This window comes from Strongylocentrotus purpuratus, unplaced genomic scaffold (assembly GCF_000002235.5).
Source record: "Strongylocentrotus purpuratus isolate Spur 01 unplaced genomic scaffold, Spur_5.0 spur5_scaffold_20, whole genome shotgun sequence".
Classification (NCBI taxonomy): Eukaryota; Metazoa; Echinodermata; class Echinoidea; order Camarodonta; family Strongylocentrotidae; genus Strongylocentrotus; species Strongylocentrotus purpuratus.
The window spans coordinates 22,445,095-22,455,882 of NW_022145606.1; the positions used below are offsets into that span (position 1 = coordinate 22,445,095).

A 10,788-nucleotide genomic window follows, 5' to 3' on the forward strand; every position below is an offset into this window, starting at 1 on the left:
TTATCTTTTGTCGCTCTCTCTCTCTCTCTCTCTCTCTCATTCTTCTTTCTCTTTCTCTCTCTCTCTCTCTCCTTCCTCTATCTCTCTCTCTCTCTCTCTCTCTTTTCTCTCTTTCTCCATCTTTTTATCTTTCCTGCTCTTTCTCTTTCTTCACTATATCTCTCGGTCTCTTATCCTTTCTTTCTCTTTTTCTCACTGTCCTTCCCTCTAACCTCCTCTTCCTCTGTTCCCTCTCTCTCTCTCTCTCTCTCTCTCTCTCTTTCCCTTTTAAACCTCTTCTCTCTCCATATTTTCCTTCTCTCTTCCTCAGTTTGAATTCATATTTTGTTTAGGTACATGTTCCCATTTTCCTTCTTGTTCGTATCTTTGCTTTTGTTTTACATTTGGTACAAAATAGGATAAACATGTGAAATATTCGTGTACTTATAATTATGTAAATGATACTGTTTTTAATTGTACACTTGTTTTTAAAATGCAATGTATCCATGTGCAATTCAGTATATGTAACTGCGATGCATGATTCAATAAATTCCATACCATACCATAATATATAAATAGAAATTTACATTTTTGTCAATAAACGGGACCAAAATGACCACATTGTTGTTGATGGGGATTAATTTGACCCCCTTTTCTAGCATCCGGGCACATTTTTACATAAAATAAGCCCATCACATCTTCTTTGCCTACAATACCGCCCGGGAAATTTACCCCTATCCAAAAGTGACCATAATGGTTAGTTGGGGAAAAAAAGTGGCCAGAATTACCAAAGTGATGTGAAGAGGGTCATAATATGATCGATATTTTTGGAAAAAGCGCAAAGTTGTACTCATTATAAGCTCAATAAACAAACACACCAAAAATTATAATTAAAGTCCATTATCTCAAAGGGCATCAAACAATCACACAGCTGGTATAAATAGACCAGTTCACGGTTAGCACATTACGGCAATGACCCCGAATATCCACAGATCTTCAAAACATGAAGAGGTCTCACTTGCTACATTTTGAAATAATCACTACAACAGCGATGGAGGTGTTTAGTATATATAAATATTAAAATAGCCTTTGCTTCCCCTTTTCAGAGAATACTTCCACCTGTGTATTATGCAGTTCACTGCTTGTGCATGAATGAATAATGATGACATAACTAATTTCATGAGCACGTAACCAGGATTTCGTCTCCGTGTATTTCAAAATTTGTTCTGCAATGACCTTTATCTGCTCATCATGCTCAGACTGCAACCGTGAACTGGTTGTCGACTTTTTCCCATAACGAATCACGTAAAAACAACTAAACACTGGTGGTCGCTAGATGGCGCTGTGAATTGTGAACCCACTGTAGTGGATGTTTCATTACAAACCACGAAGTCCAAATACCAATGCACACACTACATAATTACAAACAATTCTTTGAATAGTAACATCATAGCGATAAGAATTTTATTTTACTTTTCGTTTCTCATGATCTTGATTATACAAATTTATCTTAATGAATATTACATGATGCTGCTCTCTATTTCACCTATTCTAAGCATAATATTTAAACTTTTAGAAAAGTTGCACAATGACATAATAAGTAGACATGATTATACACGATCATCCGAATCATTGGCGCAATACACACACGTCCCGTTTACATTAATTGTATAGACTTACAATAACATCAGTATTATGGTTAGTTTAATATTGTAGGTCCTCTAAAGAGAAAAGCTCATCCCCGTCATACATTGTTTTAATGGAACAAATGTGAACGTTTTTCGGCACTATATCACAGTGACATTAACGATACTGCCAATTTGAAGCTTGAATGTGTACAATGATCACAGCTTTCAAAATTTCGTAACGTTTTAATTTTTGGTCCGATTCCCTACAAACTCTAACCAGTCTTCTTTTTTTATCTTCCTCCTTTATTTTAGAGTAATTTGCTATTAAGGATGCATTTCCTTTTAACGCTTCAAATTGTATAGTAATTATAGAGGTTTTACATTAAAAATATAAATTTGATCCCCAGTTGAACTATCTCTCCTCGGTATAGGATTTTTGGTCAGTAGGTAAAAAGTGAAAAGCTGGGATTTCATTATAAAAGCAACTAAAACGCGAGTGGGGTTGGCAACAAGACAAAACAAAAAGTCCAAAACAAAATTTAAGGGGAAATGTTATGTTAGTATTTACTAATGTTATCTATCTATTTGTTATTTTATCTCTTCTGCATAGAGGGTGACTATTTTAATAACGAGTAGGCCTATATACTGCCCTCAAAGGGGCCGTGTCTGTTCTTACCCACACAAACAAACACAATCTGTTAGGGCCAAGACCACTCAAAGAAGACAATAGCTGCTGCATTCATGTTAATGAATGGACGAATAAATGAAATAACAGTTAATCACAAACTAATTAAAAGTAACTTAAAATATTAATCCTAAATGGCCCGTATTCTACTAAAATTTTAAACCGACGCTGCGTTTGCCTAAAATTGGTTTGTAATTTAAAAAATAAAATAAAAGGAACTTTGAGGTCTAAGTTATCCTTTTGTTAAACATGATCGTAGACACGGGGTCGGTTTTATTCAAATGAATTAGAAGAATATACGGGTCATTATGTCTTTGACCACAAACGCCTTTGTAAAATTTCACCCTGGACATATTCTATTTTATATTTATTATTATTATGTTTAAATGTCCCGTGACATTAATCCCCCCCCCCCCCCCACTCTTCGATTCAAGATCAACTGCTCATCTACCAGAAATGGCTGACAAAGACGGCTAGGAAGCTGCCGCACATCGTAGCTAGAAGACTGACGGTGTAGATAGCCCCGACGCCATTACAAAAATCGCCGGTACAGCAGTGTACGCAGGCCGTCACACCGTCTGCACTAACACATGTGTTATAACACTGAGATGATGGTAATGTATTGCAATCACGGGCCCAGGTCTCGCTGCCACCATCGTTGAGTAACGATGTTTTCTGTTTAAAAAAAAAAGGTCAGATAGAGTAATAAAAACGATTAAAACAAATAAACAAAGTTAGATACAGAAGTAAGAAGCCACTCACAAGAAAAACCGAAACCAAACTGACAACGACCAATAAAAAAAAAAGGAAGTATTCATTCTAATTATCAGCCTTTGAATTGCACACTTTCATACCGTGGGGCAGGACAAATTCTGACCCTTGGATGGATTCTCAAAGTAATTGTGTAAAACAAAGGGAGAGAGAGGAGAAGAGAGAGAGAGGAAGAGAGAGAGAGAGGGAGAGGGGATTAGATACAAATGCATAACAAAAAATAACTCTATTCTCATCACAAATTGTTCAAAGTCATATTCATTTCAACTTTTGTTATGTTGATATTGCATTTAGAACTCGCGTTTGGATTATGATTTTTATGTCATTGTACTCCGTCCAAAGCGAGCGAGAGAAGAAAAATAAATCATGAGACGCTTCATCGAAGTAAAGATAAAAATATACTCCGGCCGAATAGGGGGATTTTCTGGTATTGGTTGCCAAAGTTCATCCTTTTTATATGAATTCGTGAGCAAGTGACGCCAGCGAGCAAAGATGAACACTTTGATAATTTTGAAATGTTATTTCATCATAAAAATTCACAAGCTTGGGTATACAAATAGTATACTCGGGCATCTTCATTTAAACTGATATTTTAGCCACCCTAATATGTCGTTGCCCAAATAATGTGCTTTAATTAAACTGATATTTTAGGCACCCTAATATGTCGTTGCCCAAATAATGTGCTTTAATTAAACTGATATTTTAGGCACCGTAATATGTTGTTGCCCAAATAATGTGCTTTAATTAAACTGATATTTTAGGCACCCTAATATGTCGTTGCCCAAATAATGTGATGATTGCTCGAAAATCGAGACTCTAAAAATCCCGGGGGGAAGCGCGAGCCTCTCGTACGTCTTTGACAGTAGCATAGCAGTGGAGTTGCAAATTTTTGGCATAAACGGCTTTCTGTTCACTTCTTCTTCAACTGATGCTGAAATTAACGCACTTTGGAGGAATATAGTCAAAGAATTTAGCCAGGTTACAGAAGGTTAAGAACTCTTTCTAATGTTGAACCTTTAAAAACAAAACCTTGCATTATATTGCCTACATAAGCATTATAATCAACCGTATCCAATTCCTTCCCCCTAAAAAATCATGTCATAGTGTAATCATACTTATGACAGTGAATCAGCTTTATCATAAACGGATAAGGCCAAACATACTTGATCCCTTGATTTTCACAAATGAAGAGAGCCTAGGTTCCATGTTTTGTTTTTATTTACATAGAAGAGCTATTGGGTAAATTTCAACACACATTTTTGTTAAATAAAATGGCATTTGAACAGGCACTAGAGAGGCTTAAAACTTAATTAATTCATAAAAAAAATTGTTAGATAACAAATGAAAAGAAATTAAAGCGGGCCTTAAAAAAGGATAGAGGACAGAAAGAAAAACTGGACTTACAACACAACCATTTTCGCAAGTGGTGACGTTGGTTACTCCTGAGCTTCTGTCAAATGGGTCCAAGCACCTCGCGTCATTCGAATTTCCACCGCCAGTGATGTACACACATTGGTAGCATGATGTCGCAGCTTCGCCGACATGAGCTGGGAGTAATAATAACAATAGTAATAATGATAATGATATCAATAGAAATCATTATAATACTAATTTTGTTTACCCAGAAAAGCAATTACAAGTTACCCATTGACACCTTGGTGGAGAGCAGGCGCGGATCCGGGATTTATTAGGGGGAGGGGGGGGGGGGGGGAGGCCCACCTTTGAAATCAGTTTGAAATTTAGTGTGTTGAAATTTGAAAATCGTGCCGGCCGATATTTCGCTCATTTGGATTGGTGGGGGGGGGGGGGGGGGGGGGGGTAGTGAGTACTATTTTTTCTTCTTTTTTGCCCCCGGAAATTTGAAAATCGTGCCGGTCGCTATTTCGCTCAACACCCCCACATCCCACCCAGCCCCCCCCCCCTTGAGCAAAAAAAAAGAGAGACAAATTTCTAGTCACAATTAATTTTTGTTTCCTTTTTTTGACCAGGGGGGGGGGGGCAGGGCCCGCTGCCCCCCCCCCCCTGTATCCGCGCCTTGTGGAGAGTAACAAATGTGACTTGAGAATTGCACCCAAAACTGTTAAAATTATTTCAAGGAGTGGAAGTATCTTACCGAAAGAAAAGACTGCTGCCAGTAAAAAGATCAACGAAATCTTATCCATTCTGAAGCGTTTTTACCTTGTCTCAGCAAAAACAGTAGAGATTTCTGAAAAGACAACATGTGCAAATGGTTAGTTTTTAAGGATTATTTCTAAGATCTATATTTTTTCATTTAGTTTACTCTTCTAGTACATGGTTCTTTTATAACACAATATCAAACATAATGATACACTCCATAACTTTATGATGTGATTGACGTCATGCAGAACTTTATATTGACATCTTCCCCCCCCCCCCCCAACCCGGCCCTCTAAAAAGTAAAGCAAAAGCAAAATATGTATAGAAAAAGAAATCAGTCATATTCTGTGTTCTATTCAAATTGTTATGAATTTATATGACAGAAGATGATTCTAAAAAGAAATTAAACAACATCAATACCAAAGGTACCACATTTTTACCATAGTTTTACAATGGCTTCCATGGTAATTTTTCTAATGAGGGATAAACATAAACACACACAAAACTGATGAAATAAAAACACATTTTCTCGAACTTGCTGAATTGTCTTCCACTTAGATTCGTTTCAGCAAGATATGTTTCCATTTCATATGAAACCATTTATAGCTCATTCAATATTGCCAAACAATGGTAAACAGACAGTGCACTTAGCAGAAAAAAAGAACATGTTCTTATCAACATCATAATACAAATGAGAGCACCATCATTACGTCAATGAAAAAACGAACAATTTCTTTTGATTTTTGAGCTTAGTCAGCTTGAACAAGATAACCCACGAAAGCTCGAGAGCTTGCTATCATTATAGAAAAGTAGCTCAGTACCATAGAGCTCATGGGGGGGGGGGGGGGGGGGGTAGTGAGCATCATTTTTTTGGTATATGACCCCGAAAATGTGAAAATCGAGCCTACCAACATTTCGCTCAGTGGGGGGGGGGGGGGGGGGGTAGTATGCATAATTCATTTTTTGTATTTGACCCCGAAAGCTTTTTTTTTTGTTTCTTCTTTTTTAATGAAGAAGGGTTATTTGTACGTCATATTTGCATCCCTGAATTTGAGAGAAATGATCATTCACATTAAAAAATATATTTCACAAAGCGTGGTGTTCACATTATTAAATTCTTATTTTCTTTTTCGATCATAAAACGTACTCATTAAAGTTATTTTCGTTTCACTTTAGATATATCGAACTCCTTTCTATTCATTGCAACCATAAACTTGTATTTCAAATACAAATATAAAAGCATCGAGCTTTGAAGCCATGCGTGGCACCGAAAAATTAGGTTATGTTCAGTGAAGATGTATTTAGTTATAACATATAAAAAACAGAATTCACAACATATGACTAATGCAATTTTGGTTAGTTATCAATTGCTTTTTCCGTCCTCGGATAGCTCTACTGAGCCATTTCAACCAGCGAAATCAACCAAGGAAATTGTGAGTTAGAGCGAATGAAAGGTGTTCATCATCATGATTTTCTCATCTAATTATTGACATTTTCCGAAAATTTCCGAAATTTGTGCATAGCTAGGAAGGTAGTCCAAAGGTTTATCTTCGTGAAGAACTAAATGAAATTGTGTTATATGTCTGCGCATTTATTGATTGAGGGCTAGAAGTTGTCAAGTTATCACCACTATTCACCCCAAGTACGGACCGGCAAAGCAAAAGCCGCCGTGCTCGCTGGGCTCGGCTGTGTGTGGAAAGGGAGGACTTAGTGCTACTAGGGAGCTGTGCGTTTTCGGAGGGGGATTAAGGGGATTATGGTAGGGGAAACAAAAGACGCGCGGTGTCACGGATGACTTCAACGGGGCCTCTTGGACGGGATCTCCATTCATTACAGCTTCCTGGTTCTACATACTTTGGTGTCGGCTGCAAAAGGGACAAAATATCTTTAAAGCATTCCTCTCGACTGTCTAGAGTTGCATATTATTGGGGCCCTAAAGGGGCTTTCACACCGGGCCTTGCGTAGAGTTGCGTAGAGTTGCGTAGCGACTACGCCGATCGTACGCAACCCTACGCCGATCGTACGCAACCCTACGCAACTGTACGTGGAGGGACGCAAATGGGTACGCGAGATGAACGCAAAAAATTAAACATGTTTAATTTTTTTCGCGTACCTTCGGCGTAGACTTTTTACGCAGAAACTACGCAACTGTACGCCAAGCCTACGCAACTGTACGCCAAGCCTACGCAACAATACGCTACCCTACGCCAGTCCGACGAAGCATTAAAAACGTATAAAGATTTGTTGTTGTATATACCTGGATGTAAACTTGGCAGGTATTGATCATTATTTTGAAGGGAAATGCTATTTTTGTTTACATGTGTGCGTTCTCACATTTATTCTGTTCATGAAGAAATAGTGTTTCTTTGACTTTATTTTGTATTCTTGCTTGTAATTCTGTTTGTACTACTACAAAAATGTTCAGACTGACATGTTTTGCTTGTTATGGTTTATTCAATTTGTGATGTTGACATCTCAGGCTGTTGATATAATAAACAGAGATAAGACTCACAAACTGATGCCTCTTCAATTCAATTCAATTTCAATTTATTATTTCATAAAAAATCACATACAATATATATACATTGAGAATTGTGCTGGATCATTTACACCCGATAAAGCCGATGGCTTGAGAGAAGTGGGTGGACCCATAACATAAATGACAGATGTGGAAAATACAAAACATTAACATTCACAATAAAACAAAATGCAAGACGTACACAGGACATTACAAACTAAAACACAATAATAATAATAATACAGAACGACAGAATACAGAATCATAGGAAGTCATATATATGTGGTAAGTAGACGCAACTCAAATTTGGACTTGAAAGAACTAAGAGTGGTTACATGTTTGATAGAGTTTTCAATATTATTCCATAATTTCCCCCCTTTTTGTTGAATAGAATTTACCTTTCGTAACTTTAAACGTGCATATGGCAAGAAAATGTTATTTTTTTGTGTTGTGTTAACATTATGTTTCTTGTCAACTGTAACAAAGTAATTATCAAACACGGGTGGTAACAAAAAATTTGAATAACGGTACATAAAAACTCCTGTTTTAATTGTTATATTATCAGAGAAATTTAGCATATTCAGTTTCTTAAACAACGGCGGGGTATGGGCAAGATAATGGGAGTTTGAGCATAGACGAATGGCTTTCTTTTGTAAAGTATGTAGCCTGTTTAAATGACACGGGCTGGCCCCTCCCCATACAAGACTACAATAATCTTGCGAAATGTTATTATGTTTTGTGGAAATCTGTATGTATTTGTGTCGGTTTGTTTGATTGTGTGTACGTTTATGGCACTGTTTGTATGCTTGTAAAATAATTTTGTTTAATTAAAATAAGCAAAGAAATAATTTTGTCTCACTCTGTTAGTGAGACTGAGTGAGTGTGTATGTCAGGAGTAATAAATGACTAACATTTATATCATTACATTGTCACACACATATACGCTACGGACAAAGGACAACAGCTATCGTCTTTAAACTTTCAGGAAACTGTTATGGAATGATATTTACAAATGAGTGAAAAAAAGGGATATGGTCAACAAATATCAGACTTCTGTCCACATTTATTCACAAATCAAAATAAGCGCTCTTTTGTTGGCGTTTTGAGGTATCGAATCACATCACGTGACCTTGCAATGTACATTCAACAGAAAGTTCATTTATTACCCTTGTGAATGAGTATAAAAATGTAGTACATCCACAAAAATGTCTGCATTTTTTGGAAAATAATATCTTGAACAAATTAACATTACTGCAAAATAGCCTCAGCAGTTGTTAATACCTACTAAAAAATTGAACATATAACGGTCAAAACCGTGTACCAAATGCCACTTTTGGCAACCCTACGCCAGGCCTACGCAAGCGTACGTAACCCTACGCCAATTGCCTACGCCGTGGGTACGCGGTGCCTACGCACAGGGTACGTAACTATACGCAAGCCTACGCAAAACCTACGCAGGGACTACGCCGAAGCATCAATTTATTCATGAGTACGCAGCTTAACTTCGGCGTAGTCGGTACGCAACACTACGCAACTCTACGCAGATCCGGTGTGAAAGGGGCTTTATGGAGTAACTTATAGGGTCCCTAGCCTGTAGTCTTCGGAGGGCCTATACCATAGTTCGTTGTATCGTTCATTGTGGGTTTTCTGCACCAAACGGAATTTTCAGCCAAGTGTTTTGTTCTGAAATGCATAAAAACACTGGCGGGCCCCTAAAAGAAAAACAAAATGGGAGCTTTGGGCACTAATTTTCAAAATTCAATCGGTGACGCTCTTTTGGGCATTACATTTTTACTTATTATTCCGCATTTAAAAAAAAGATGAACACCATTTCCCTGTCGAAGCCATATGTGTACCTAGCCAGACAGCTAGGTTCAAAACAATAATGCATACGTAATCTACTATTAACATATTAAAATGAACTTTTTCCTCTAATGTCTAAATTTCCTTCACGTTTTCTCCCCATAATACTGTATTTCTCTTTATACAATCGTTATATCAAGAAACGTAGGCATTAATCTTAAAGTCACGTGTCTCTATGTCCAATGGAGCGCTCGAAACACACGCCTCGCTTTTCGGGTTTTCAGCTCGTTCTACTTTCTTTTATCATTAACTGTGCGGGCCTACAGCTACTGATATCTCTGTTGCGGGGCACCAAGAGTGACATGAGCGGTGTACAAGAACCCATTATCATTAACCACAATTGTAAAAGTAATGGAAAAGTAAAACAATTTGAATACATTTTCCAAATAAATTAGATTTAAAACAAATAATCTAGAATTCCTTACCTGGTTATGTAAGTTTGCAATGAAGAAGAGGACAGACAGACTGAAGCTTATTTCCTTCAAAACGAAAGGTTCCACCAAGACTGAACGCGCTCTATTGAGATGTTACATATCCATATTTTAATAGACTGCACGCAATATGATTTATGCAAATTCAGAATAGATCTCTTCGCCATGATTGGTTGGCAAGAAGGAGCTGTGGAGTGTATGTCATCACAAAGGCGAAGCGTAGGCCTACGTGATCCATTCATGAAAAGGGCAGTGGATCAAAAGGGGTGCCTGGGGCACCGATCTACCTCGGAAAATGAGGTATCCGGCGGGGAGGTGATCGATGCGTCTATCCTTTTTTTGTCTCCCCCCTCTCCTTCTTCCTTTCCATTTCTCTCTTTTCTCGCTTTTACCTTTATTTCATTTTGTTTCTACCCGTCGATCCGGGGGGCACGTCCCTCTTTGCCACTCTATCTAGCTGTGCCACCATTGATATGAAATGATTGTGATTGGCTCGCTTACAGGCTAGGCCACGCCTCCATAAGATTATATTCGTAATGATTGTTTACCTCTTTTTTTAGCGATGGAGTAATATTTGTAAAGAATTTTTACTGATATTTATTTGTCTACCCCCTCTCCTTCTTCCTTTCCATTTTTCTCTTTTCTCGCTTTTACCTTTAATTTCATTTTTTTTTTCTACCCGTCGATCCGGGGGGCACGTCCCTCCTTGCCACTCTATCTAGCTGTGCCACTATTTATAAGAAATGATTATGATTGGCTCGATTACAGGCTAGGCCACGCCTCCATGAGATGATA

The 10,788-nt window shown here is 37.7% G+C and overlaps 1 long non-coding RNA gene across 1 annotated transcript; it reads right to left on the bottom strand.

Annotated features, from left to right (window-relative positions):
* Positions 1 to 4,544: 4,544 nt before the first annotated feature.
* On the bottom strand, positions 4,545 to 10,069 carry LOC115927297. The gene is made up of 3 exons (XR_004065551.1): positions 9,988 to 10,069; positions 5,177 to 5,269; positions 4,545 to 4,610 (listed from the first exon to the last, which is right to left on the bottom strand). It is a non-coding gene; the product is annotated as an uncharacterized LOC115927297 (long non-coding RNA).
* Between the last annotated feature and the right edge of the window lie 719 nt (positions 10,070 to 10,788).